Genomic DNA, 26,833 nt, shown 5'->3' on the forward strand with positions numbered 1-26,833 from the left:
TAAATATCCAGTTGGCCAGTAGCCACCAACTAATATCGGTAACAAAATGTTTACCATCCTCTTACGTATTGATTAACATCAATATCATGTCTGTGACTTACCGTTTCCGTGATATTGGCCCAAAAAATGCCAATTTCTAGATATTTAAGGAGCCATAGCTCGGGAACTATAAGTTGTAAAGAGATGATATTGATGTTGATCAATACATGAGAGGATGGTAAATAATTTGGTACCAAGTAGGAACCGGTAGCCACTGTCCAACTGACCACTGGGCAAACCAGTAGTCAGTTGGATAGTGGTCTCAATTATTCGGGAGCTCCTCCGTGGCTAAGCGGTTAGCGTACGCGCCTTTGGCGTGGGAGGCCCGGGTCCGATTCCCGGCGGGAGCTCATGTGGTTCGGATTCCACGTTAATCAGTAGGTCCACGTCTCATATAGCCTCGCTGCTGAACGGGACGTAAAACTCAAAGTCAATCAATCAATCAATTATTCGGTACGAAAATGTTTAACATTCTATTAGGGATTGATTTACACCAATATCATCTCTTTATGACTTACCGGTCCCGTGATATTGGCCAAAAGATAGTTCCGATTTCTGGAGGTTTAAGAAGCCAAATATCGGGAACTGTAAGTCACAGATGTCATATTGGTGTTGATCAATGCCTAAGAGGATGGTGAACATTTTGATACCAAATAGTAACCGGTGGCCACTGATTAACTGTCTGCTGGCCAAATGTTCACCGTTCCCCAGATATTGGCCAAAAAAGTTCAAATTTCTAAATATTTAAGACGACATATTTCGAGAACTGTAAGTCATAGAGAGATTATATTTTACTAATTTTTTGCGAGAAAGGGAAGGTGAAAGAAATCTTGTGGATAAAAAGATTTACTTTTATATCTAGGAACAATGACATGTATCCTTCCCGCTGCATATCTCTATTCTTTTTAAGTTTGTTCTGGCAAACTCATCTGCATTCTCAACTGGTATAGTTTTATATTCAGTAAGATGCATAAGTGAAATATTATGTGCACCTTCTGCTACCTCATAATATTTTGTATGTACTTTAATGACAACTGTATTGCTTACATGAGAATTTCTTGAGTTTTGTAAGTTAATGAAACAGGCAAATAATTGAAATGAAATGACATAGTCCATAGCTTCAGAATAGATATTAGATACACATGTTTCTCAGGTGGTATATGCAAAGGGAAAAGTTGGCGAAATTTGAAATATTCAATAATCAATCGTTTCAGATTTTCATCCTTTTGTACTTTACAGTAATGAACATTATATATATATATATATATATTTGTAGCCCAAATATTTAAATAAACGCTATTCTATTGATTGGTATTGTAGTAATGATAGGGACGATATTGCGAAAGTTAGTATTTACAAAATTTATTTTGTTGGGTTCTAGTGTTTTTTCGTCTTCCATTTCTGTACAGACACGTGAAAAATATAATGTAATACATTTAAAAATGTATATAAACATCTGAAAGTCTGAAAATAGTTATAGCTTATTTGGTAAGATAGTTTAGTAATGCAGAAAATAGTGTTAAAGGATAATACCATTTTATGAAAAATCACAAGAAAATCTATGAGGGTAACGTTTCCTAAAAACCTTTATAGGACAGAAACTACGAACTTCCAGATTTCTGCTGACATAAATGTTTTATTATTATTATTATTATTATTATTATTATTATTATTATTATTATTATTATTATTATTATTATTATTATTATTATCTATACATAAGGAATACGTTCCTAAAATTTTGAAATGCATTTTTAAAACATCCTATGCCTCCAAACCGAGGAACTACAAAATAAATACCAAAAAATGTTTATAAAGTTAAAAAGTCATTGATGTGCACTCATTTCCAAAATGATTATCGCATATCTATAACTGTCTTCTTGTAAGAATATAATTTGATAATGATTTTGCAGGGTACTTTTAATAATGATACTATGCATATAATCAGGAAATGTATATTTGTGGTAAATTTCATAGGAAAAGAATTATAAATGCAAAAATTAGAATGAGTAAAACAAAATTTTGCTAAATGGACAAGAAAGTTTTATTTTCGTTTTATTGTTCTTATTTACTGCTCTTTTGACATGAAATTTGCTACATATATGTCTTTACCGACTGTACACATACTAACATTATAAGAAATAAAGAGCGAATTCGTTATCATATTATATTCCTACAACAACATATTTATAGACATGCGACATTAATTTTGGACATGAGTGTACATAGAATTATTCCAAATAGTTTGTTCTAGCACGTACTTAGCCATTATCCCTGGTCTAGTGAATAGAGAGCTTAACTTTGCTGCACAAGGCCTCGGGTTCGATTGTCAGTGAGGCGCCATCTAACGCACTACAGCGTTTCAAATCCCATTTTATATTGTAGGTGTCTTTCTATAATATATCTTCAGTACTTACAAAAGACGTAAATATAAATCAATTAATATCACACATGTTGATGTGTGTTTAAACACTCTCACATACGAGAAAGGAATGCAATGTTCAACATATATGTCGACTTTAACGTCCTATTATACACCAAGATTCAAAGAGATGGTGATGGATGATAATAGTGGAATGACAAAAGTGGGAGAAAAGTGGAGAACCTTGAGAAAATTCATGTACACTGTGTTTATCCACCACAAAACTTACTTAGTGGGAGCTGGAATTGAACCAAAGACTCCCACGCACCAGGACCACTGCAGTTTTCTTCAAAATTATGTTACAAAGTCTTTCTTACTCCATCGAAAGCTTGTTGACTGTAAACAAGTGTTTGTTGTTCTTGACATAATTATTATTATTTTTAGCTTAAGAGTCTTCATCCCGGCGAAATTAAAATACCGCTAATTTTACAGTAATTATGTAATATCTTTAACTAGATAAAAGATAATTGAAATATGGAACAAGAGCGCCGTAGACAATATTATTTTGCGTGAGGTACCGTTATCACAAGTCACCTAGTGGCTTTCCGTTTCCAGCTGTTTAGAAACGCGAAAATATATGCCGATTTTCAAAATGGCTCGAAATCGAAAGCTGATAAGTGAGTCGTGATAACGGTTTCTCATGTAAAATAATATCGTCTAGGGCGCTCTTGTTCCACATTTCGATTATCTTTTATCTATTTGAAGATATCACATAATTACTGTAAAATTAGCGGTATTTTAATTTCGCCGGGATGAAGACTTAATATCCCACTTATACACTGAGGCTAAAGGAGACGGTGATTATTAGATAAGTGATAATGACGAAGGAGAGAGGAGTCTAGTTAATCTTCCAGCTACTCATGCCACTGGCAAGTATTAATGAAATGCTATACTGATATCAGAAAAATAATATTTAGAAGAGAAAAAAACATTTAAAGGTATTTTTAAAAAAGGTCTTCTTTTAAATAACACTTTTAACAAACAAAAAAAGCATACTAAAATTTTAAATATATATATATATATATATATATATATATATATATATATATATATATATATATATATATCTGTTCTTCAGAAAGTAGCTTTTTTCTGAAAAATCTATGCATGACTGATAAAAGATAGAGATCACCGCACTAAACTTTCTGACTTGAATTTCCTAAATTAAATCATGGTATCCTGCAGCATTTATTTATGAAATACAAACATAATTACAATTCCGGAAAACTTCATTCGAAGAAAATTCAACCCCAAAAATAAACTACTATTTGTGAACTTTGTAATGACAAATGACTATCATATATTAGAACTATTTATGAAATATGAAGAACATCGCCTGAGTCATTTTTGGAAAAATTGTCCGAAAATAACTTACCCCCAAGAATAAACTACCTTTTGCGAATTGTTTCACAACAAATGAGTTATGCCATATTACCAGGTTATTAATCAAATATTTGTTTATGAAATATGGATAAAATTGCTTGAGTCGTTTTTGAGAAAATTCTCCGGGAGAAACTCATCCCAAGAATAAACTATCCGTCCTGGACTTCCTTGAGAGAAATGGCTTATACCAAGGGTTTTTTCAACCTTTTTCATAGGCATAGCACCAATATATATTCATTATTGATACCACCATAAGGCATATGTACCACCAAAAGCGACTCACGTACCACCAGTGGTAGGCGTACCACAGGTTGAGAAACCCTGACTTATACCATATCATAGAGTTATTAGCGTAACGTTCATTTATGAATTACGAAGAAAATCATTAGATCTGTTTCTTAGAAAGTTTCAAATTTTGATTTTCACCCCTCAGTGACCTACCCATATTTTTTGGGGTAGGAAGAGAATCGCCCCTAGAGAATTTTATATATCCTTAAGTTTTAAATTTGGTCTCGATACATTGAACGGTATTTGCCTCTAGGTAAGTGAACATCTTTACATTGGGACTAACGAACGAACAGTCGAACGGACTTCCAAAAAGAACTCTTTCGACCTTTTCACCACGTAGGGACTACGAAACGTGTAAATCCGTTAAAACCTCGAATTATTCTTTTTTTTTTCACGGTCAGCATGCTCTCATCTCTCCTGTCGTAAGTAAAAAAAAAAAAAAAAAAAGGAGAGAATTTATATATAATATAATCACTTGATTTAGATGAGAATTGAAGAACTGAAGCATTCCCCTGAATAATGCTGTATGCAGTCCCGGATTCACGTATAAGCTAAACAAGCTATAGCTTAGGGCCTCACTCGCTTGGTTGCTCAAAAAAATTAAAGAAAAAACTGATTGTAATGTAATTTGCAAATACAAGAAAAAGCAAATAAGATAAAACGCACATACAACAATAATATTTTGTATTGTTATGTACTAGGCTTTTATGAAGCAAGTAATAGGGCTCTATTTCTCAGCACCACTTGTACTGAGGCCCTTGTTATCCAGCTCCGCTTATAATACAGCCTCTGTTTCCCAGCCCTGCTTGTAATGGGCCATTGTTTCCATTTAGATATCCATTAGGTCAATAAATTAGCATATAGCATATATTCGAAGCTTTAAAAAACGACATTTTGTCGCTGAAAAAGAAAGCTTCACGTATAAAGGGCCTCTTTCAATAGCTTATGGCCCCATCAAACCTAAATCCGGCATTGGCTGTATGGCACATTTCAGTAAAACCGAAAGGAACTACAAGGGCTGAATAAAAATAATCGCAACCTTGTTATTTCGTACCTTATTTATTTATTTATTTATTTATTTATTTGCACAGAGGAACACCTATTAGATTCCTTCAATGATGTCGCCTCTCATGTCTATCACCTTCTGTCACATGTACCGTACACCGTCAGAAGATGATAAGAGAGGTACCGTCAGGTGCCGCATACCGTCAGCGCGCCAATCTTTGTCGATATTCCGGAGGGACTGCCATACGGCACGGATGATTGTTTCTCTTGCATCGTAGTGTTTCCCGCGAAGTGATTCCTTCATTTTGGCAAAGAGGTCGTCACGAAGTCCCTGAAAATATTGTTATACTGTGCTCACGTGCCACTTCAATCTTGATCCACACACGTTGTTCGTCTTCTGAAATATATTGTTATGGTGCCTCGACTTTCCTACTCTACAGTACTGCTGCGTTTGAATAAGTAACACACAGTCGTTACCATTCGCCACACTTCATCGCCTCACAGTCCCTTATCAGCTACGGAACACTTGTAGTGCTGTGACAGCTGTCTGGCGTTAGAACCGTGTTGTCACTACTTTTTATCCAACTTATGTATATACAAAACAAAAAACTAGTACGCTCGCATATATACAGCAACGCTCCCTGTAGAATTTGCTAATATTCTAGCGCGATATCTTTGACAATGGAGAAATGAGCCTTACTGTATACTAGTTACGTTCTGTAGAACACGATTCTATTGATAATTCCGTAAATTTTAAAAATGTTCTATACAGCGTTGTTTAGGGAAATGCTTCAATTGATAAATCTATTTATATGAGAGCGTCCCTTATGCTTTTCTTTTAGTTATGTATAAATAGAACTTTTTATGGTAATTTTCTTGAAAACAAACTGTTTTCCTTTTACTTTTTTTTAAAAACAAAGCTTATTTTTATTTCTTATTTTATTCTTTTACTTTTAGTACGATTTATTTATTTTTTCAAAGAAAGTATGTTTTTTAAAATATTTTTACTTTATTTGATTCAAATATTTTATGATAAATCGTGAAAATCTTAAAATATGTTCCAACTTTCGGGCATTGGCCCCATATACTAGATAATTCCGATTTACGTAAGAGTGCTGCTAATTGCATACAAAAGGTTGATATCTACCTTCAAAATCAAAGTGCTAGCTTAAATAACTGGTGTTCTAAAAATAACGCCCACCGACTACAGAGCACTATTCTACAAGTGAAAATAAAGCGATATATATATATATATATATATCGGGTCCTCATCTGGAGATGCGAATTGCACTACTATGTGGCAACGTCGCAGATAAAAAACCACAGAGAAGATCTACCAATCCATCAAACAGTTACATCGATTCTTGCCAGATGGCATTTAAAGTCGATAGACGTTGATATTAGTACCACTTATTACTGCAGCAATTGATATAGCTGCTTGATGTATTCGTAGAGCAATGGTTACATTTTAATCTACGACGTTCCCACATACTGAAATTTTTGATTCCCTATAGCGGCTGAAGGAGACCCAGAGGGTATGCCACTATAAATCATTTTCGCTTTATTTTGGCCTGAAGAATAGCGCTCTATTGTCTGTAGGCGCCATTTTTAGAACACACGCTATATGTAAATACATAAGAGTAACAATGGAATAATGTATTGTCACCTGACATCGTTGTGCAAAATGTCATTATGGTATAATGTTGGGTAATGAACGGAATTAAGGTTGCAAGGTGTGAGGACATAGTTAAATCTTTCTAATCGGGACGGGGACAAATAGCCTCGTTGCTGACGTCCCCAGTAAACCTTACTCAATCAATCAAACCATTCTAAACTAAAGAAAACCATACAAAAAAAAAAAAAGAAGTTCCCGTGTAGCCTTCTTTGGAGCATATGATATCGGGTTCGGTTGCCAACGGGACCATGGTATTTCCTCTCAGCATCCTTAGACAATCGTAGAGTTACTTGAATTCCAAAGTATTGAACACAGGCTATGCATTCACCACGCACCACCAGCTTCAAGTTTATTTTAACGTTTTCAAGGGTTGTTTTGGAATTGCAGTTAAATTAATCAAGAATGTCATTTAGGGAATTGTTGAACCTACAACAGATAATGTGGGATACTCTTTGGGATTTATTGTAGACGTCAATCAGACTTTTTAGAACTGTTTTTAAAACGTTTTATACAGGGTGTCACATAACTGTGTATATGATGTTTGACTGACTGTAGTGTTTGTAATTCTGGATAAAAAAAAAAATTGATAGAATGGATTGAAAAAAAATGATAGATGTGTAATTCTGGATAGTGTGAGCCTGAGAATGCGGATAACGGCCACTGAACTTAGAACCGTTAGTGTATGCCAGACATGATGGTCTCTGGAACAGCGTGCGCCTTGCGTGCGCTTGTATTCTGTAATAAACACACGTGGAGGCGAGACGGAGCTCGATCTCCCGTTTGACACCACTTGACTTTTTCTTACGGGTTGTTTTAAAGGACGATGTGTATCAACATCACAAAAGCAATTTGGCCGAACTACGGGAATCTATCACAGAAGAGTTCCACAGGGTACCAGTACGGGTTTGTAAAGCTGCTAGTGACAATGTTCCTCTTCGTCTCCAGGCATGTACCACTTCGGATGGTGCATTGGTGAACCATGCCATGGAGAACAAACATTAAAATTCTTGTACGGAAAAGTGTGAGTATAATATGTTCATGTTCAACTTATGTTGCTAGTCTTTGAAACATATATATATAAAATTATGGACCACCCTGTACATTCAGCAAATTTTGAAGGTCAGGATACCCGTTCAGGAATCGTTTCTGATCTTCGAGTGGACTAAATCAGGAGCTCTGATTGAGGAATTGCTGATGAATCTCCGAAAAAGAGACTTAGGAGCACCTTTACAAGAATGGTTGTTGTGTTGAATTTCTAGCAGTGAAATGACGAGGTACCTTTTCCATAATCGTTTACATCCAGCGTATAAAGCATCCATTATCTATGCTTCATTTTTGAAAATATCATTGTACCACACGAACCAAGAGTGTCATTTCAGAATAGTTATATATGTATGTGTTGATTATCTCATATTATGTAATTTTATTATGATGCTTTTGAACTTTCTTGTTTTCTACGTTTTCTTTTTGTTTCCCCGTAGCAACATTTCGAATTAGCTCATCCTCTCGAGAATGTTATTTTAACACAAAAGCTTTCCCGTTTAACGACATCCTTTAACCTTTCATATCAAAACACATCTTAATACACAAAACGTTTTGCTGTTCTCTCTAAAGTGTTCGTTCCTGACATAAAAATAATGAATTTAATTTTCCTTCTTCATTATTTTTTACTTAAAAGAATCACAAAGAATCACCAGGATTTGTTTCATGTACTTTTGTCCTAAGTAGCAATTGAGATTTTATTTGTATTTTCAGAATATCTAAAAAACGGGGTAAGTCCAAATCACGATTTTGATGAACCATAACTCAGGAACTAAAGATCTTCACACCATAATATTATATCCCTACTACACTGAGAAAAACAATTGTAGGTGGCATACTTAAAAAGGTAGGTTACATGAGTAATTCCTGTAGTTTTTGGACTTAACGTACAGCAGACGTATAACTGAAAAGGCATGTTTTATAATACTTCCTGTATGTGTTCCATCTATACGCACTTTCCGTATGAAACAATATAAGCGGTCAGGATCTCACACACAAATGGACGTATATAACATATAACTGAGGAATGTAGCATAAGTATATGCATGTGATATACGGAAAACTGTTAGATGTCAGACATCCTGCAACGGCATGCTGTAACATCTAAGGGCAGTACATATGTAGCATACGGATAGCGTACTCATTTCTGCAGTAAGCAAGAGGATACCGTATATTTGTATAATATACAGCTGTCCGGAGAACGGATTTTTCTCTGTGTAACCTTGTCAGAATCTACTCTCATGCCAAGTTTGGTCAAACCGGACAGATCCGAGATAATAGGTCTGCTATATATTGCAAACAAACAGAATTTAAAAATGTGCATCCGTTCAACAGTTATAATTCAGAATAACGGACTAAAATACAATCTTGTAAGTTTCACTGCGTGATTCTAAAAAAATTGTTAATACACATAATACTAAAACATTCGCGTCAATTATTTCTAACTCACGCAATAACGTTCTATCGAAGCCAGAACATTTTTTTTTTAAGTTATTGATATATATATTTAGTTTTCCTCATCTCGATAATAATCCCTGTTGTCCTGTAAGTCTGCGAAATGTGGTCACTTACTTTGAGGGAAGAACGTAGACTGAAAGTATTTGAGAATAAAATCCTGTGACCCAAGAGGAACGGGAATGGGAATGGCGGAATCTTCATAACGAGGAACTACATTATTACAATTTTACCAAACATAGTTAGTGTAATCAAGTCTAGGAGGCACAGGTTGGCAGGTCATGTAGCCAGAATGGAAGAAAGTAGAACGCTTTCGAAGCTTTAACTGAAAGTCCAATCGGAAAACGTCGATTAGGAAGACCTAGGCGCAGATGGGAGGACAATATTAAGATGGATCTCACAGAAATAGGAATACAAAGTAGAAACTGGATCCAGTTGGCTAAGGACAGAAGTCAATGATGAGGTTTTGTGAATGCGGCATTGAATCTCTGGTTACTATAAGTGATAGAGTTAGCTATATATGTACGTACCGCTTTGATGCCAATTTCCAAAATAAAAGTGGAAATTTTTAGGAGAAAACTTTGAAGTTCAATATATCATGAAAAATGAATACTCCTTTTATGGTCGCAACCGCAAACATAATTATGAAGCTTATTTTCTAATGCTGATAGTCAATAACATTCTAATGATGCGATTTACATGAGATGTTGATGTTGAACATTTTCTGCTGGAAAATTTCAATTTTGAACTTACACCAGAGGTAGAAATGAAGAAGAACGCAGATGGACGTCGTTCAATCACTTTCCAAAAATATTTATGGCGTTGCCCATTTTCTACAAAAAAAGGATACAATGGGCAAAAACAGGCACGGAAGACTGCGTGACATCAAGCGTCCCATTCCCTTTTCAGATTCACTTTTACTCCTGAATTACACCGTTTGAAATCCAAGCGATCCATGTATATTGAATCAAGAACCTTTCTCCTGACAGAAAATCATAGAAGATAAAGTCACTATATGCTCTGAAACTTAAAAAAAAAAAGAAAAAGAAAAAAAGGACGAAGTATTGCAAAACCAATGTTTGTGCTCATACATATATATTGTATATTCAATCGGGTAAACTTCCTGCTTACAACGAAATATTTTCACTTGTCTCGTGTTGAATAGCTAAAACGACGGTGACTTCTCCAGACAAAATGATGTAAGTCAACAATCAGAAAAGAGTAGAAATTAACATGCCTTTGTTAGAAACTCATCTAACAACTACGCCAATAAACACTTAATGTTCCGTTTTGCATTCATTTTAGAGTGTTGCTTTTGCAGTTGCAATTTGCAAAGAAGAAGAAGAAAAAATACATATGTGAGCTGCGACTGAGGACACGACGTATGTTTATTTTGAACAGCAATGTTTATGCATTTCCAAAGAGGCAGCTGTCATAACGAAACATGGTCTTTACACATCTCTTGGAAGACATTCCACTTACAGTAACGAATAACCAATGCAGCGTCTAAGCACTCTTTCCACAGGCGACCAAATCTAATGCAGATAAGAGTTTTGCAGTTGCATAGTACAAGGAGTTATAGCTACAAAAATTTCAAATAAAAGAAAAGCCATTACCATCTCAATGTAAAGAGAGCTAAAGGCAACGAAATATTTTCTGAAACAACGGACAGCTCTGAAAGGCTTTTCATTACTCAACTTTATGTATAAACAGCGTGTAAGTTAGAAAGAGAGGATTCCATTTTCTCAAGAATACTACTTGGATTTCAGTTCTTATTCAAAGAGCCGCATTGGTTAAGTAGCTCACTTTGGGAGCGAAGAACCCTGAGTTCGATTGAATGTTGTGACAAGTAAGCATTACACATGGGTTTCGTTCGAATACTCCTCGGGCTTTCTCCAACAGCTAAATGGTATCAAACTTACCTCTCTTTGAGATAAGTCACAACGGTAAGAATTTAAGTTTTATCGCCGCATGCTAAGGAAGGAAAGTTTTATGCAGCTGCAGAAGAATACTACATTAGGTAATCTTTCTTCTCTTAGATTGTAACAACAAAAAATATTTTTTTACCCATGTGATTTCCCTCAAGATCCGCTACTGGTTTCGTCTTTAATTCAATTTCCGCTAGGGTCACAGTCGGCTAGACCACTGACTAGTATTTCGGAAAGAAGGAAAGGAAAGATAGAAAATGTTGAGTAATTCAGTGCCTATAATTTACAGGAAATGATAGATAGAATAAACTTTATGAAAAATAAACAAAATAAACTAATGCAAGATGAAAGTGTGAAAGCATCCTAATTTTTTCTTTCTTACAATTAAGATTAAAAAGATGATATTATGCAAGGTGTGATCAAAATGTACGATGTACGATGAATGTAGTTGCATAGTGTCATCTATCGATGTTCTACCCATTTCAACTAGTAAACCCATAGCCTAAACCTTTGGACATGTTATGACATGTTATTGTGCACTGATTACCCTGATGAACCACTCCTTATGTTCCTAATGGAAATTCAAATCTTTCCCACAATGCAACAAAAGAGACTCGGCGACACTACCGGCTGGAGTTGTAACTAACTGCATCGTCTGCTACTAGCAGTAGCTAACTGTATCATTGGCTAATTCTATGAGACTCACGCGCTCTGAATGATTTGATTCGTTCTTGCTTAAAGTAGTTCGTGGTACCCAACTTCCTTGAGTGGCGGCGCCACAGTCTCCACAGTTTCAGCGGGAAGAGCAGCTGAAACCTCTTATACTATATTATTACTTTATGTTATTGTGCTGCCAATTTGTCTTGATCCGTGGCAAAAATGCGAACTAAAGCTCACGCCCATGCGTTGAGCCAATAAGGGTTCAGCTGTTGCTAAGCGAGAGAGCGGATGACGAATGAGAGTGGAATTCCTTCAGCCGATAGCAGCGCTTGGAATGGGAGACTAGGTGTCAAGTCAATGTGGTATATCTTTAGTTGGCTTCCGGAGGCAGAAGAGTAAAGGTGGATTTTCATGTGTCCTTTACCTCCGTGAGTTGCGAGCGATTGTGCTAAACAGCCAATGAAATCACGCATCGGAGATGGCGCGCTACACTCGCGTCAGAGTAGAAATTTGTTCAATTCTGACGGAAGTAGCGCGCGTACACTATTGTATTCACTGACTAACATGGCGGAAGTCGCAAACTTTCTATTTTACGCATGCGCATTAGCTAGGGAGTAGTAATTTGGCGCAATACACGCACGGATGTATGCAAACGAAAATAATTTACGGTGAATACGCTACATGTGATGCTTCCGTTCTAACGCGGGCATGAAAATCCGCCTTAAGAACACTTTAACAATGTCTGTCGTGCGCCAGCTTCAAGTTTTGTTTCAAGCTGAAAAAAAAAAGTGCCAAAGAATCTCAAAATGTCAAAATCAGTGTATGGCGATGAAGAGGTGATATTGAGGAGTGTTTACAAATGGTATGAGCGATTCAAAAACAAGCAACGATCGAGGCGTCCTTCGACATAAAAAAACGGATGAAAACGTGCAAAAAGTGGCACAAATGCAGGGGTGTAGCCATGGGGGGGCCCATAGGGGCCCGGCCCCCCCAAATGACTTCCTGGCCCCCCCAAATGACCAGCTTTTAAAACATCATTGTAAGATTACCTCGCTTCATTCACTTGAAAATAACAAAGTTTACATATAATTGATAATTTACGGTAAAACATTATGGAAAAATACTATTTTACTATACCAATCGAAATATAGTATGGTATTTCCTCCTTATACCAGTCGGAAAACAGTATGGTTTATTATTGTTTTTTTTTTTTTTTTTTTTTTTTTTTTTTTTTTTTTTTTTTTTTTTTTTTACAGCAGATCTCTCAGTTTACTGCGATTTATATTTGACACTTTGAAAACAAACGTTTCAACAATTTACTGTAAATACTACCACAAAACAATGGTACTAAACTGATTTGTAAGTAGGTCTGCATTACATTTTTTATATGCTGTAACTAGTATTTAAAAATAAAAAAAAAAACATATTTATACCAGATGAAAAATTTGGTGAAAAACAACGTTTTTCAGTATGGATTTCAATTAATCGGTAATTTTCAATTATTTTTACATGTCATCATCCCCCTTAGGAGTAATAATGGCCACTGAATTTGGATTTAAACGGCATCGGAAGTGGCACTGTTCGTATCAGCCACTCCGAAAACTATGATTCAACATTAATATTGGTCATTTTCGATCATTTTTGTATATCTTCCGCTTCTCTTCAAAGTGCACATTCAAAGTAAAGCTATAAAAAACATTCCAGGCCCGAAACTCATCTACGTTGAAAATTTAATCGAAATCAGTCGGGTGGCTCAAGAGTTGTTACAAATGTAGTAATTTCATTATATATATATATATATATATATATATATATATATATATATATTACAGAGTGAATGGTAAGTAAGTGGACAAATTTGGGCGGGTGATAGTACATCTAAAAAGAAGCAAAAAAAAAAGTCGTAGTGAACATGGGAAATTCCATCCCGTTTAGGACTGACAGTGTCGAAAGCAATACATCATAGAGAATGCGGTTAAAAATGTAACTTAGAAAGTCATACCTACTCTGTTGAAAAATGCATGTTTGGAAACACAGCTATGCGTGCGCACGGAATTCCCCAAAGTAATGGAGGGATTCCCGGATATGCTGTAAAGGAAAGAAGTGTCACACGTTGTTAATCCCGTGCGCACACGTAGCTGCGTTCTCAAATATGGATTTTTCAATAGAGTAGGTATGAGTTTCTAAGTGACGTTTTTAACCACACTCTCCACGATATTGGCCTCTGAAGCTGTTTTTGAGCTGTTGGCCTCTGAAGTACATGTTCCCATGCTTTCAACACTCTGTCATTGCTAAATGGGACGGAATTTCCCCCATGATCACTAGGACTTTTTTTTTTTTTTTTTTTTTTGCTTTTCTAAGATTTACTATCGCCCATCCAAGTTCGTCCACGTAGTTACCGTTCACCCTGTATATATAGATATATAAATAAATAATTATATTATTTCGGAAAGTTTCGAACTATAGCCTATGTAAATTGAATCATACAGAAGTTATTCGAAGACGCACTAGACACCAGCATGACTGGTGAAGAACTCTGTGTGTATCACAATACAATAAAACTCGGTTTTGCGGCTATCGCAGCGTTGCATTTACGTCACACGATTTTCTGGAGTTAGTTGTTAGTGATCGTAACTACCGCTTTAAAATTCCTTCGCGTTCCCACTTGCATCGCTATTTCTGAGAATATTATTTAAAACTTCTGATTCGAATCATTACCCATTCTTTTCTTCGAAGAAATTTCGCATGTGAAACAGAAGAAACTTTTTTTTCTTGAAACATTTTTTGACGGGACAATGCACGATTTGCAGATCTAAAGATATTAAAAACCTTATTCGTCGGATATTATTGTCGTACTACTTTATTATTATTATTTTTGGATTTGAATGTTTCTGAAGAAATCGAGTTTATTCGCATTCTCGCACCAATTTGTTTAAAAAAAGAATTTATAAAGTGGTAAACTGAAGTCCGAAGTCCAAAGAAGATGCTCGAAAGCTTTACAAACGAGATGTCCCTGCTCCTTCACGTGTGCAGCCACTTCGAATTTGTGGTCGACGAGGAACAGAAATCTGTATCGTTAAGACTGGCGAACTTCAAATGCACGAAGCACCCTGTATCTCGGAAGAAGAGGTCGATGTTATTTCTTTAAATCCTGTTTTGACTGCATCTTCCGCAATAAATTCTCCTTGCCAATCACCAGTGTCCTAAACTGATGGGTGCGACCTCCTTGGTTAATTAAACAACCTTATGGGGATAAAAGATTATTACGAGTCTACCATTTTCTAATACTTTGATTTGTTGGCGAAAAACGCTATAAATATATTCACAATAATATAAGCATTTTCTAATAAAAAAAAGTTCTACCCTAAAATAATCAAAATAATGAAAAAATAAAGATCAAAAAGTGTTACGTAACAAAGGGGTGGGGTTCGGCCTTGCGTTACAAAGTGTGACAAGCAGAAGGGTGGGGTAAAACTGGTCAAAAATAGCGTTACGTAATATGTGGACGGCCCCTAGAACAGGAAATAAGACATAGATGTTAATTAAATAATTATGTTTTTTTTTTAGTCACGAATAATAAATAATTATTTTTGTCAGGAAATCTTAAAGAAAATAAGTGAAATTTCAAAGAAAATTAGCCTTATGTAGATAGGTTCTGTGTACAAGGGTTTAAACTAGTTATGCAAAAGGTATATTCCGGGTCCAGTAAGGAATTTGGTCCGGGACAGTGATTATTGTTTAAACATAATAAAAACTACCTGGAATATAATTTATGCACAAAAAGCAAATAATAATAATAATAATAATAATAATAATAATAATAATAATAATAATAATAATAATAATAATAATAATAATAATAAAGAAGAAGAAGAAGAAGAAGATGAAGAAGCTGGAAACCAAAATTTGCCAGTTTTTTCATGTTTCAAAAACACTAGCTGCAACATAATTTCTTTTGGCTTTGTAGCTGGCCCCCCCTCAAAAACGACGGGCCCCCCTATATAAACCTGCTGGCTACACCCCTGCACAAATGATTTGTTCAAACAGACAAATCACCATTCAAGAGCTTTCCAAAGAATAAAACGTCTCGTATCGTTCCGTGGACACCATTTTAACCTCCGATTAAATGAGCAAATGGCTTCCTTCTTTAACACGAAAAACGTGTCGTGTCACAACTTGCTCTTCGATCTACGAGTTTTTGGCTGAATAATATTTCTGTCTGTCCATATTCGCTGTGCTCTCCAGATAAAACACCAAACGACTTCTGACTCTTCCGAAAAATTAAATCCGTGCTTGAAGGAAAACGTTTTGACACCATTTATGACATTGAGAGGGCCACGACAGAGCAGCTGAACGTCTTTCCAAAAAAAAAAAAGCCTTCAAGAAATGCTTTCAGTCATGGATTCAACGTTGAGATAAGTGTATTGCTAGACAAGGACAGTACTTTGAAGGAGATTAAATCATATTCCATATAAACTTATTATTTTTGTTTCTAATAAAAATATTCACCGTATTTTTTGATCACACCTCGTATTTTTAAAAAAAGTTCTAGCATACACAGTTAGCTATACAAGTCTGAGGCGTTTCAAATTTCCTTCAGCTGGTATCACACCCAGCTTATATTAGCGGTTTTAGCAGGTGATTCCCTTTGCTTCTATAGTTTTCAATGAGGTTTCTCATGGAATAGTTCATTCTCAGGTTTGGGTCCAAATTTTTGGTTCGATTCCTTGTGGGAGTACAGAGTTCTACTAACCTGTCGGTTCGTGTAATGGTGAAAAGAGAAAGTTAAACCCTTATTGGACTTCGGTGTCCAATCTCATATCCTTCCAGGACAAGCATATTTTTTTAAGAAATATATCTTAATATAGCAAACGCTTATTTCTTCATAATATCTTATTCAAGGGGTTAAAACCATGGTGAAAAAAAAATCATTTAAAAAAAATCATTTTTGTTGATTTTTTTTATTTAAATCGATTTTTTTGATTTAAATCAAATCTTTTTCTTCGTATAATACAAGTCGCGAACTGAAGAAAAAACATTAGGAATTAGTATTAAATGTTAATTATGTCATTTAAGTGAAAGTATTGGGTTTTAATTTTGAATTAATTCCCAATTGTTAACCTATTTTAATACCAAACAGTTTCTTAAGCATTAAGGAAAAAGTACAGCAATGTATATCAACATGACACTTTTCTTTTCACGAAAGTTACTGATATTTGACAGGGGCATATTTTTAAACAATTGGGACTAGCTAGCGGCACGAAATACGTATAAAATACGTAAATTTCGCCTAAAATTAACTAACTCACTCTATGACCTATGGAACCCGGAGGTTCAATACCATGTTCACAAAAGCTCACCACTAACTTCTATTCTTAGTGAACTGGATCCAGTTTGTACTTTGTATTCCTATTTCTGCGAGATGCAACTTAATATTGTCCTCACATCTGCGCTTAGGTCTTCCTAATGGTCGTTTTCCGATTGGACTTCCAGTTAAAACTGAAAGCGTTCCTACTTTCTTCCATTCTCGCTACATGTCCTGCCCACCTGAGCCTCCAAGATTTGATGACCCTAACAATATTTGGTGAATGGTATAAATTATGCAGTTCCTCATCATGAAGTTTTCGCCATTCCTCATTTCCGTTCCTTGTGGTTCCGAATATTCGTTTCAGGATTTTATTCTCAATTACTTTCAGTCTGCGTTCTCCCCTCATCGTAAGTGACCATGTTTCACAACCATACAGCACAACAGGCATAATTATCGTTTTATATATTTTAAAGCTTCAAATTCCTCGACACAATTCGCGACGATAAGAGATTTTGAACTGAATAATAACACGAATTCCCTGCACGAATTCCAAAATAAAAAAATCAAGATGATCAGTTCGAGAAGAAGAAACACTTGTGATTGTTAAAAATATGCTTTATGTGATGTGCAAAACAGTTCAAATGCGAGTTGTCCGTGCATTTAAGACATCTATACATAGCAGGCACGTTTTTATACTTTTCTGTTGGCTATTTTATTTCCTCTAACAATTTTTTCTGCACAGGTGCGGCAAATTTTCTGCGATCACATCGCAGATCGCGGCATGTTCTGCAATGGGGTCAAGTATCCACTTTATCAAAAGTATTATTCTATATTTTAACGCATCCAAAATTTGTCGTATTACGATCCCGACGAACTTCTATGTATTTAGTACATAAATTTCGCCCAAAATTTTAAAATCTATTTTTTTGTGTGTGTGTGTCGGAGAGGGGATCGGACCCCTCTAAATACGCCCCTATTATCTGGAAACAAACAAATAGACGTGGACACAAAAGAGTTTTCATCTTAAATGTCCATGGTGATTTCCCCGTTGGAATAGAAATTTTAAAACCCTGTGTTACAAAGAGAAGAAAGCAGGGTTCACCCGTAACCCGTTCAAACGGGATTTTCCCTGATCGTTCCCTACATGATACTCGTTTTCATATTGTGCTTACATACATTTGAGTCTCATTGTATTATGATTATTATCTTCCATAATCGAAATAACAGAAGAGAAACGGGATTTTACTTACTTTCACTTTAAATTAATTCATTTCGGAATTTGATTTAAATCAACGATTTTTATTTTAAAAATCAAGTAATTTAAATCTTGATTAAAATCGCTATTTAAATCAGACTGATTAAAATCGTGATTTAAATCAGACTGATTTAAATCAATCCACCCTGGTTAAAACCCCGTAACCTCTTGTGTACGTTACTGATAACAGGGTAAGACTACACCTTTCTATAATGCAGTGACTATGTAGTACCTAGCATTGTTGGTGCCGTTGAAGGCATTGACCGGTACTCAAAATAGATTCTAACTAATTGGTTCACTGGATTCTAAAATATCGTGACATGCTCTATGAAATTGCGCGACACATCGTTTGAGAACCACTGTTGTAACGGGTAGAAACATGGCCATTATGCAAAATTGATTTTAAAAAAAATAGGCTTTCTAAATGTGACAGTGGAGAAGAACAGAGAGAATTAGTTGCGTTGAACAGAAAACGAATCACAAACTGTTAGAAACAGAGGGAAGAAAATAAGAATTGTAGATGCAATCGTAGATGCCAACCTCGAACAATGGCCCCACTCTGACACCTCAAAGGAAGCACACGCTGAGTTTAATGAAACTAGGGTACATTTTAGGAAACATCGTTAGTCATATTTTATTTAAGATGGGGTGAATTCATTCCCTTACCTCTGACTAGTTTTAACACCAAGCACCAAATCTTAAGTCTTAAACAAAACACACGCAATGTTTCACAAAAATTGCAGAGTTTTCGCAAAATTTCTCACCTCACACTTAAAAAATAAAAATAGGGAGTGCTAAATTCATCCCCTTGTTCTTGTTCGACTTGAACTCCAACCGACAGCAGTAATTCTTAAACCTGCAAGGAAACTTAAGTCACTTTTTGTTATGGACTTTGTTTACAAAATTTATCCTGAAACACGTTGACCTCTTGTAACTGACTGATGTCAACCCAAGCAATAGGCTGCATCGAAAAGTCTCGAAGAAAACACACGCTATGCTACATAAATAGCTATTTAATGTCTATGAAGTATACAGTTTAAACATTTACTTTTCAATAAGAGGTGAATTTACCTCTTTGCAAATGAGTAATTTCAACTCCATATGTCTTAAGTAGCAGTGTACACGTACACAGAAACATAAATACATGAAGTTCGCTGGAATCGTAACACTGCAAATTATGCATGCGTCAAAGTATCAAATAATATTTCGATAAAGAGGATACTTTCAAGTATCTAAGATCAATATTAACATACCAACATCATATCCAAGAAGAAATTAAATGTCGACTGAAAGCAGGGAATTTGTGTTATTAGTCAGTTCAAAATCTTTTGTCGTCGTGAATTCTGTCGAGGAATTTGAATCTTCAACGATAATCATGCCTGTTGTGCTGTTGCAAAACATGGTCGCTTACTTTAAGGGAACAACGCGGACTGAAAGTATTTGTGAATAAAATCCTGAGACGAATATTCGGACCCAAGAGGAACGGGAATGGGAAATAGAGGGAACTTCATAACGAGAAACTGCATGCTCAGGTGGGCAGGTCATGTAGCGAGAATGGAAGAAAGTAGGAGCAGTTTCAAAGTTTTAACTGGACGCCCAATCGGAAAACGACCATTAGGAAGACCAATGGCGCAGATGGGAGGACAATATTAAGATGGATCTCTCAGAAATAGGAATACAAAGTAGAAACTGGATCGAGTTGCCTAAGGACAGAAGTCAATTGGGAGCTTTCGTGAACGCGGCATTGAACTTCTGGGTTTCATAGGCCATAGAGTTAGTTAGTATACCCAGAAATACATCAAGGAAAATTTCAAGTACTCAATCTTACATTGCTACAGAATACACATCATTTCTGTATATCACACACATCTAAAACAGTATATGTTTGTATTTTCATATCTTGTTTGAAGGGGTGTTAAAACCCAGAAACTCACTCTGCGTACACCACAATCTCAAGTTTCAAACAAAGCACATAATGCTTTACAAAAATTGGAAAATTCTTACGAAATTTATGCTGAAAGAATTCAAAGTGGTGTAAATTTATTTTTTTCATTCCTATTCTGACCAATTTCTACTCCTAATATGTGGATTTGTTCGGAAGTCACAAAAACGAATGCGCTATACTGCATCAAAATGAAATTTGTTTCCAAAAGTTATAGCAGAAAATTATTATTATTATTATTATTATTATTATTATTATTATTATTATTATTATTATTATTATTATTATTATTATTATTATGGTTATGGTTATGGTTATGGCCAAACTTCAAAGTAATAATGAATTTGTCCCTTTTATTCCTGACTATCGCTCCCCGCATCGGGGATAACAAAGGGGACAGTTGCCCTCCCCTGAATTTTCGAAAAGGATTCAGTTCTTAGAAATATATATTAAGTTATGTCATCACATATATGTTACATTAAATACTACAGTACAAATGTATGTTTGTTTTACTTAATACAGTTGTGCAATGGTGGAAATGATTAACTACGTCCTACAGAAAGAAAAACATTCGTAATCTTCAACGATTCGTGGCAAGATTTACAATGGTAAATGGTAAACTATAACAACAACCTGAATTCTTTGGTTCTTCAGCCATGTCTGGGTACGGTAAGCCAAATGGCGCACCCTAAGCTTGGAGATGAGTTGTCAGAGCATCAGCTTATAGGGCATCATTTGACCTTTCAAAGTTGTAATTCGATGTATGTGTAGCTCCACCTAATTGACTGGTCAATACGAATTTATGTACCCCCACCAGGAATCGAATCGAGGACCACACGGACTAACACTCGGCTACACAAAATCGCTAAAACTAATTCAAGGAAGCAAAAATTTAGAGGATCTATAGAAAAGATTACATTTTCAAACATTAATAAAATTCGAACAAATTCGTGCTGCAATTACCTCAGTATGATAATTGCCAAATAAAGCACATGCAATCTGCAAAGTACAAAAATAAATCCTTACTTTGTACTTAAGTCAAGTGGCTTTGTACTAAACAACTCCATCTTCGATAAGTCGCTCTGCCACTGTAACCACTTTACTTAAAGAAATCGAACAAACCACTGTTAAATTTGCTAGCAGTGTCCCATACGTACCCGTCAACTGCCACACGACAAACGTATTCTTTCTTTAACACGGATATAGACATGAAAAATAAAACTGTGTTTGTTGTTATTATAACACCCTTAATTCTAAACTAGTATAAGGTGTGTCAAGGTGTATGTTTACAGTTGTGATAAGAGCACATGATAGTAATACGAAAATAAGTACTATCTAATGTCATGTAAAGTCACAATGGTAACAGGATATGAAATACGCATTCAAATACTAAACCTTTTATCGATATTCGTGATTCCCACTACCAACCTAATCGAAAACAAAAATATAATGTTTTGTAATGTGAGTAATGAATGGAAGTACACAAACGTGGAAATAGGATGTAATGCTTTGTACACAACAACAAATTTGATATTCATTTGAAAGTTTAGTATTCGAATAGGCAATTTAAAAGGAAAACATTGTTTGAGTGTAGCTTATCGTCCCTTACCAGTGTCATACCATTTTTCTTACAGTCTATGAAGCAGTGTAACCAGTAAGTTTTTGTTGGGGTATTATTATTATTATTATTATTATTATTATTATTATTATTATTATTATTATTATTATTATTATTATTATTATTATTATTATTATTATTATTATTAAGTATTCTGCCTTTTGGCAGGTCCTGGGACTAATGAGTTTTTTTTTGTTTGTTTGTTTTATCCTTCTTAATTTTCAGTTTAGGTCTGGAAATGTTTCTTCAACGTTTCTCGATTTTTAGCTTCCTCTTTTAACCCTTATCCGGGCAAGCTATTTTTGTAACGTAGACTGCAACTGGGGCCTTACCAACTCTATTAGCCTTACCAACTCGATATGTTCATAACTTTAACTTCGACCAAAAATAGAAGAATTCAGAATTTTATGACATCGAAATATTTATGGTTATTAAGAAATTCGAAGAAAAATATGCAGCTACTGGGCCTGGGAGGCCCCGGTTGCCCGGATAAGGGTTAACTTCTTCCAATATTTTCTTCTATTTTTTTTCAAATCACCAATCACTTGTGTTCCTCTTCATCTTATTCCTCGCTTTCCTCCCATCTTTCCTTCCATGGCGGTATGAAGATGGCCTTTCTCCGAAGGATGGGGGATAGAAGCGTCCTCTTCTCTCCTATCCGTTTTAAAAGATCTCCATTTGTTGCTCTTTCTGTCCATTTTGCAAGTATCTTCTCCATCTTCCTCCAGCATCACATTTCGGAAGTTCTCTAAATACTTCTTCTCTAACTTCCGTAATATTCAAGTCTCTGGAACATAAAGTCCAATAGACTCCACTCCATATATAACACTTGACCAATTTCTACCTTAGTCCAATATTAAGCCTCCTAATCTTTTCTGATCTTTTCTTGTTGAGTGCTCCTTTGGCTATGGCAATTCTGAAACTGATCTCTTTGGTGCAGTACGCGTCTTTCGTCAAAATACTTCTCAGGTATTTGAAATGATCGACCTCTTCAAGTTCTGTAGGGGTAGACATAACTTTTTAAAGGACCAGGCTTTTACATACTAGACCAAATCAAAAGTCTTATTTTAAGATATAAGTACAAGCATTAATTGCTCACAATATTATTATTATTATTATTATTATTATTATTATTATTATTATTATTATTATTATTATTATTATTATTATTATTATTATTATTATTATTATTATTGCAATATGCTACCCTGTTGAAATAGGTATTGGTAGTGCGTGAATTTAGAGTCACAGGTTGTAGAACATGTAACAATAGTCTCCACTTATTTCACAGGAATGTTTTGGAGTTGGTGGTCTCTTTAATTCTTTGTGTTTGTATATATATATACCAGAGTACCATTTATGTTCCTTGCTGCTCTTTGTTGTTCTGTAGCTTTACAAGTCATGGTATACACTAGCACACGACTTCGACACTAGCATGCATTTTCCTGTAACAAAATTTGACAGTTAGCATTGTTTTTACGTTTACTGAAGTTTCGTTAGTTTATTTCTTCCCTATAGAGCATTTTGTTGGCATTGATCATGTAAATATATGAAAAACTCATATTATATGGCGTATGCTGATGATGTAAATTTAATAGGGGATGATACGAGAACAATAGGAAGAAATGCAAAGGTCTTATTAAACAATTGCAGGAACATGGGTTTAGAAGTAAATGCAGATAAAACTAAATACATGGAAGTGCATCGAAATCGTAATACAGCAAGTTATGGATGCGTTAAAATATCGAATAATAATTTTGATAAAGTTGATACTTTCAAATATCTAGGATCAATATTAACAGAGGAAAATCATATTCACGAAAAAATTAAATGTCGACTGAAAGTGGGGATTCGTATTATTATTCAGTTCAAAATCTCTTGTCGTCGCGAATTCTGTCGAGAAATTTGAAGCTTAAAATATATAAAACGATAATCATGCCTGTTGTTCTGCGCGGTTGCAAAACATGGTCGCTTACTCTGAGGAAAGAACGCACAATGGAAGTATTTGGAGAACAACATTCTAAGACGAATATTCGGATCCTAGAGGAACGGGAATGTTAAATGGCGGAAAATTTTGAAAGGAGGAACTACATAATTTTTATCATTTACAAACATTGTTAGGGTCATCAAATCGAGGAGGCTCAAGTGGGCAGGGTTATGTAGAGAATGGAAGAAAGTGGGAACTCATTCAAAGTTTAACTGGAAATCCAATCGAAAAAACGATCATTAGGAAGATCTAGACGTAGATGGGAGGATAATATTAAGATGGACCTCACAGAAATAGGAATATAAAGTAGAAACCGGATCGAGTTGGCTAAGAATAGAAGTCAGTGGAGAGCTTTTTTGAATGAGGCATTGAACCTCCGGATTACATAGACCATAGAATTAGTTAAGGGTCTTCACTACAGCGAAATTAAATTACTGGTAATTTTCGAGTTTTTCTGTGATATCTTCAAAACAAATAAAAATATTCAAAAAACAGAAACGTAGTGAACTAGACAATACGATTTTTTGTGTGATGCCGTTGTCATAATTAATCTATCTGCTTTCAATTTGCAACTGTAGATAGATTTAATATTTTTTTGCGGGTTCTGTAAATAGCGGGATACCTAAAGCAAATAGATGAATTGAGGTAAAGGTATCACATACAAAATCGAACTATCTAGTTTACTACGTTTCTGCTTTTCAAATATGTTTATTCGTTTTGAAGATATTACAGAAAAACTCTCAAATTAGCGGTAGTTTAATTTCGGTGTAGTGAAGACCCTTAACATGCTGCCAGTTCCTACGATAACTCCCTTCATTCCTATTCGAGAAATTGGTCATAAAATCCCACATAATTGGATTTTTCCCATGGATTGGGATCACCGCACGCAAGTTACGTCGTCTAAGATACATTGAGGCCTTAAAACGATCGTTCAACATCTATCAATAAAAAGAGCATATCTGAAGCGAATAACAACCTTCGAATTAATAACAATATCAACTGTGATTTGCATGTATGTATTTGGTTCGTCAACGATTCCTTCTCTTCGGTAGAGAGCGTTAAAAGTTCCATAGGTTATTGGTTGATAAACATTCCGCGATAATTGTGATAACGGTGACTAGTATTTCTGGTAGAGAGCGTTAAAAGTTCCATGGCTTATTGGTTGATAAACATTCCGCGATAATTGCGATAACTGTGACTAGTATTTCTGGTAGAGAGCGTTAAAAGCTCCATAGTTTATTGGTTGATAAACATTCCGCGATAATTGCGATAACGGTGACTAGTATTTCTGGTAGAATTGTAAACAAAGCCGTCAAAATATAGTACGTATATCAGTTGATACATGATATTGACTTGTACAAATTATATGCATAAGGATAAATTCTGATGCGTGGTTTTTGAGAACATTGTTAAAATGTATATCGTTCTTTATTAATTTATAATATTATTACCGGTTAACGATAACAAAATGAAAAAAAAACGAGTCAGTACCAATCTATAAATCTCATCAGCTGAACAAAACGATTTTAAATCCTCATGCAGAGTTTTTCAGAAAAAAACATTTTTATACATCTAAAAACTTGTTGTGTACGATGACCAAGCCACCTACTAAGATGAAAATGATCCTAATGTATGCCCTCGTACGAAAATTTTCATGATAAGTGGCAAGATGGCAGTACAACTAAAAATTATGAATGGTGCCGCAATGGCTCAGTGGAGCCCACCACGCTAGTCTAGTGGCTAGCACGTACGTCTTTGGCGTGCGGGTCCCGGGTTCGATTCCCGGTGAGAAAGCCTTTGGAACTTTAACTATCCTCGATGTTTGCGTGTTCGTGCCCCCTGTTGTTCTAGGTTAATAGAAAAACGAGTTAATCGAGTAAGACAAGTAGAAACTTAGTATTACGTAGTTAAGCAAATTAATGAGGCACGTTCGGTGAATAAGTTACCTTTAAAAAAATGGTAGAGCGTTTACCTCTAGTGCATGCGGTCCCTGGTTAATCCTAACTTGCGCCAAGTGAGCTTTGTGGTGGACAAACACCATGTGCGTGGGTTTTCTAGGGGTTCTGTCCAAGGGCGCCAGTTTCTCTGTAACTTTGGAGAGGGGACATTCGTAAAAAATACATATAGCAGTACATATAACAATAAAAACTACATACAAAAATACATATTCATAAAAATACAGGGGACCCATATGAGCTTTGGGGGGCGGGCTCCCCCGGCCCCCTCAAGATCGGCGCCCTTGGTTCTCTCGTTTCCTCTTACTTTCTTCATTGCACCACTTCATTCATTTCTCATCATGACGTCTCCTTTAGCCTAGCCGACATAAGTGTGCAACGTAAAGTTTGAAGATTTCATTTCATTTAATTTCAAAATATTATGATTAAATATAAAACTTTCATTAGAATATTGTTCAAATGAGACATACATCAATTAGGGTTGCCAACTGGCCGGTTTTTTAACCGGCCTGGCCGAAAATATTGCTGTTATTTTGATTAAAGTCTGTGACCGATACAAACTTCTTACCAGCCCCTTTATGACCGTTTTTTTTTTCAAATTTGTACGTAGTTCGAACCAGTTTCATCTAGTTCGAAGTACTGTAAATACAAAACTGCCAAATTTCATAATCTATCAACGATTAATATATTTTGTTCATCTGTTTAGATAATTTTAAAGATATCACAGGGACTATATCAGGGGAAATTTGAAATTTATTTGTAAGGAATTTTATACATTTATTAAGAGTGAAAAAGGACTTCTTAAAACAATTTCCTGTAGTTGAAGTATAAGTTTAAAGAATAAATTTCATTTTCCAAATCAAGAATTGTCA

General features: G+C 35.3%; 1 protein-coding gene across 2 annotated transcripts in view; it reads right to left on the reverse strand.

The window, feature by feature from the left end:
* Positions 1-26,833, reverse strand: part of LOC145687978 (ETS domain-containing protein Elk-3-like) — a 282,670-nt gene that overhangs the window by 223,744 nt on the left and 32,093 nt on the right. The window lies entirely within an intron of this gene.

Source organism: Thermobia domestica, chromosome 6, assembly GCF_964235325.1.
Source record: "Thermobia domestica chromosome 6, izTheDome1.hap1.1, whole genome shotgun sequence".
Lineage (NCBI taxonomy): Eukaryota > Metazoa > Arthropoda > Insecta > Zygentoma > Lepismatidae > Thermobia > Thermobia domestica.